Genomic DNA, 5,074 nt, shown 5'->3' with positions numbered 1-5,074 from the left:
AGTTTTTAGCTGAATTCTTGCAAATCTGTGACACTGTCAAGACTAATGGGGTTGACCCTGAAGTCTACAGACTTATGCTATTCCCTTTTGCTGTAAGAGACAGAGCTAGAACATGGTTGGATTCACAACCTAAAGAAAGCCTGGACTCTTGGGAAAAGCTAGTCAATGCCTTCTTGGCAAAGTTCTTTCCACCTCAAAAATTGAGTAAGCTTAGAGTGGAAGTCCAAACCTTCAGACAGAAGGAAGGAGAATCCCTCTATGAAGCTTGGGAAAGATACAAACAATTGATCAGAAAGTGTCCCACTGATATGCTTTCTGAATGGAGCATCATAGGTATTTTCTATGATGGTCTCTCTGAACTATCCAAGATGTCTTTGGATAGCTCTTCTGGAGGATCTCTTCATCTGAAGAAGACGCCTACTGAAGCTTAAGAACTGATTGAAATGGTTGCAAATAACCAATTCATGTACACTTCTGAAAGAAATCCTGTGAACAATGGGACTAGTCAGAAGAAAGGAGTTCTTGAGATTGACACTCTGAATGCCATTTTGGCTCAGAACAAAATATTGACTCAACAAGTCAATATGATTTCTCAAAGTCTGTCTGGAATGCAAAATGCACCAAGCAGTACTAAGGAAGCTTCATCTGAGGAAGAAGCTTATGATCCTGAGAACCCTTCAATAGAAGAGGTGAATTACATGGGAGAACCCTATGGAAACACCTACAATCCTTCATGGAGGAATCATCCAAATATTTCATGGAAGGATCAACAGAGACCTCAACAAGGTTTCAATAACAATAATGGTGGAAGAAACAGGTTTAGCAATAGCAAACCCTTTCCATCATCTTCTCAGCAACAGACAGAGAGCTCTAAGCAGAATACCTCTGACTTAGCAACCATGGTCTCTGATCTGATCAAAACCACTCAAAGTTTCATGACTGAAACAAGGTCTTCCATCAGAAATCTGGAAGGACAAGTGGGTCAGCTGAGCAAGAAAATTACTGAACTCCCACCTAGTACTCTCCCAAGCAACACTGAAGAAAATCCAAAAGGAGAGTGCAAGGTCATCAACATGGCCGAATTCTGGGAGGGAGAAGAGGTAGTGAACGCCACTGAGGAAGGCCTCACTGGGCGTCCACTGACCTCCAATGAGTTCCCCAATGAGGAACCATGGGAATCTGAGGCTCAAAATGAGACCATAGAGATTCCATTGGACTTACTTCTGCCATTCATGAGCTCTGATGAGTACTCTTCCTCTGAAGAGGATGAGTATGTCACTGAAGAGCAAGTTGCTAAATACCTTGAAGCAATCATGAAGCTAAATGACAAGTTATTTGGAAATGAGACTTGGGAGGATGAACCCCCTTTGCTCACCAAAGAACTGGATGACTTGTCTAGGCAGAAACTGCCTCAAAAGAGGCAGGATCCTGGGAAGTTTTCTATACCTTGTACCATAGGCATCATGACCTTCAAGAAGGCCTTGTGTGACTTAGGGTCAAGTGTAAACCTCATGCCCCTCTCTGTAATGGAGAAATTAGGGATCTTTGAGGTGCAAGCTGCAAAAATCTCACTAGAGATGGCAGACAACTCAAGAAAACAAGCCTATGGACTTGTAGAGGATGTTCTGGTAAAGGTTGAAGACCATTACATCCCTACTGATTTCATAGTCCTAGAGACTGGGAAGTGCATGGATGAATCCATTATCCTTGGCAGACCCTTCCTAGCCACAGCAAAGGCTGTGATTGATGTTGATAGAGGAGAGTTGATCATTCAAGTGAATGAAGAAACCTTGGTGTTTAAGGCCCAAGGGTATCCCTCTGTCATCATGGAGAGGAAGCATGAAGAGCTTCTCTCAAAACAGAGCCAAACAGAGCCCCCACAGTCAAACTCTAAGTTTGGTGTTGGGAGGCCACAACCAAACTCTAAGTTTGGTGTTGAACCCCCACATTCAAACTCTAAGTTTGGTGTTGGGAGGTTCCAACACGGTTCTGAGCATTTCTGAGGCTCCATGAGAGCCCTCTGTCAAGCTACTGACATTAAAGAAGCGCTTGTTGGGAGGCAACCCAATGTTTTATAATTAACTATTTTCTTTTGTTATTTTATTTTTTTGTAGGTTGATGATCATAAGAAGTCACAAAAACAATGAAAAAAGCAAAAACAGAATGAAAAACAGGAAGAAAAACAGCACACCCTGGAGGAAGATGCTGCTGGCGTTCAAACGCCAGTAAACCTAGCAGTTGGGCGTTTAACGCCCAGTCTGGCACCATTCTGGGCGTTTAACGCCCAGTCTGGCACCATTCTGGGCGTTTAACGCCAGAAAGGGGCACCAGACTGGCGTTAAACGCCAGAAAAGAGCAAGAACCTGGCGTTAAACGCCAAGAATGGGCACCAGCCCGGCGTTTAACGCCAGAAATGGCTCAAAAGTGAATTTTGATGTCATTTGGTGCAGGGATGACTTTTCCTTGACACCACAGGATCTGTGGACCCCACAGATCCCCACCTACCCCACCATCACTCTCTCTCTTCTTCCCCCATTCACCAATCACCTCAACACCTCTTCCCCAAAAACCCTTCACCTATCAAATCCCATCTTTCTCTTCACCACTCACATCCATCCTTCATAAATCCCCACCAACCTCACCCTTCAAATTCAAACCACTTTCCCTCCCAAACCCACCCATAATGGCCGAACCATTACCCCCCTCTCTCCTATATATATATATACCCTTCTTCAACCCTTCATTTTCACACAACCTAAACACCACTTCTCCCCCTCTTTGGCCGAACACACCACCATCTCCCTCTTCCTCATTTCTTCTTCTTCTACTATCTTCTTTCTTCTTTTGCTCGAGGACGAGCAAACATTTTAAGTTTGGTGTGGTAAAAGCGTTGCTTTTTCGTTTTTCCATAACCATTATGGCATCAAAGGCCGGAGAAACCTCTAGAAAGAGGAAAGGGAAGGCAAAAGCTTCCACCTCCGAGTCATGGGAGATGGATAGATTCCTCTCAAGGGTGCATCAAGACCACTTCTATGAAGTTGTGGCCTTGAAGAAGGTGATCCCCGAGGTCCCCTTTTCACTCAAAAAGGGTGAATATTCGGAGATCCGACATGAGATTCAAAGAAGAGGTTGGGAAGTTCTTACCAACCCCATTCAACAAGTCGGAATCTTGATGGTTCAAGAGTTCTATGCCAATGCATGGATCACCAAGAACCATGACCAAAGTGTGAACCCGAATCCAAAGAATTATCTCACTATGGTTCGGGGGAAATACTTGGATTTTAGTCCGGAGAGTGTGAGGGTGGCGTTCAACTTGCCTATGATGCAAGCAGATGAGCATCCTTATACTAGAAGGGTCAACTTTGATCAAAGGTTGGACCAAGTCCTCACAGTCATATGTGAAGAGGGCGCACAATGGAAGCAAGATTCAAGAGGAAAGCCGGTCCAATTGAGAAGGCATGACCTCAAGCCCGTGGCTAGAGGATGGTTAGAGTTCATACAACGCTCAATCATTCCCACTAGCAACCGGTCCGAAGTTACCATAGACCGGGCTATCATGATCCATAGCATCATGATTGGAGAAGAAATAGAGGTTCATGAGGTTATAGCCCAAGAACTCTATAAGGTGGCGGACAAGACCTCCACCTTGGCAAGGTTAGCCTTTCCTCATCTCATTTGTCACCTCTGTTATTCAGTTGGAGTTGACATAGAGGGAGACATCCCCATTGATGAGGACATGCCCATCACCAAGAAAAGGATGGAGCACACAAGAGATCCCACTCATCATGAGATCCCTGAGATTCCTCAAGGGATGAATTTTCCTCCACAAAACTATTGGGAGCAACTAAACACCTCCCTAGGAGAGTTGAGTTCCAACATGGGACAACTAAGGGTGGAGCATCAAGAACACTCCATCACCCTTCATGAGATTAGAGAAGATCAAAGAATCATGAGGGAGGAGCAACAAAGACAAGGAAGAGACATTGAGGAGCTCAAGCACTCCATAGGATCTTCAAGAGCAAGAAAGAGCCGCCATCACTAAGGTGGACCCGTTCTTTGATTTCCTTGTTCTTTGTTCTTCTGTTTTTCAAATTTTATGCTTATATTTATCTATGTTTGTGTCTTGTGATCATTAGTGTCTTAGTGTCTATGCCTTAAAGTTATGAATGTCCTATGAATCCATCACCTTTCTTTAATAAAAACGTGCTTAATTGAAAAAGGAAGAATTGCATGAAGTTTGAATTTTATAACAGTTTAATTATTTTGATGTGGTGGCAATATTTCTGTTCTCTAAATGTATGCTTAAACAGTGCATATGTATCTTGAATTTGTGGTTCATGAATGTTGGCTCTTGAAAGAATGATGAAAAAGGAGACATGTTACTGAGGATCTGAAAAATCATTAAATTGATTCTTGAAGCAAGAAAAAGCATTTCTATTAAAAAAAAAGTCGAAAAAAAAGAGAAAAAGAAAAACGAAAAAAAAAAAGAGAGAAATAAGAGTTGTGATCCAAGGCAAATAAGAGTGTGCTTAAGAACCCTGGACACCTCTAATTGGGGACTTTAGCAAAGCTGAGTCACAATCTGAAAAGGTTCACCCAATTATGTGTCTGTGGCATGTATGTATCTGGTGGTAATACTGGAAGACAGAGTGCTTTGGGCCACAGCCAAGACTCAATAAGTAGCTTTGTTCAAGAATCATCATACTTTACTAAGAGAATCAATAACACTATCTGGATTCTAAGTTCCTAGAGAAGCCAATCATTCTGAATTTCAAAGGATAGAATGAGATGCCAAAACTGTTCAGAGGCAAAAAGTTAAAAGCCCCGCTCATCTGATTAATACTGATCTTCACAGATGTTTTTGGAATTCATTGCATATTCTCTTCTTTTTATCTTATTTGATTTTCAGTTGCTTGAGGACAAGCAACAATTTAAGTTTGGTGTTGTGATGAGCGGATAATTTGTATACTTTTTGGCATTGTTTTTAGTATGTTTTTGGTATGATATAGTTAGTTTTTAGTATATTTTTATTAGTTTTTAGTTAAAATTCACTTTTCTGGACTTTACTATGAGT

The 5,074-nt window shown here is 42.1% G+C and overlaps 1 non-coding gene across 1 annotated transcript; it reads right to left on the bottom strand.

The window, feature by feature from the left end:
* Positions 1-206: 206 nt before the first annotated feature.
* LOC112704283 (small nucleolar RNA R71) lies at positions 207-314 on the bottom strand. Its single transcript, XR_003154917.1, has one exon. It is a non-coding gene; the product is annotated as a small nucleolar RNA R71 (small nucleolar RNA).
* Between the last annotated feature and the right edge of the window lie 4,760 nt (positions 315-5,074).

The sequence above is a fragment of the Arachis hypogaea genome, chromosome 7 (assembly GCF_003086295.3).
Source record: "Arachis hypogaea cultivar Tifrunner chromosome 7, arahy.Tifrunner.gnm2.J5K5, whole genome shotgun sequence".
NCBI lineage: Eukaryota > Viridiplantae > Streptophyta > Magnoliopsida > Fabales > Fabaceae > Arachis > Arachis hypogaea.
This window is presented reverse-complemented; position numbering and strand designations above follow the sequence as displayed.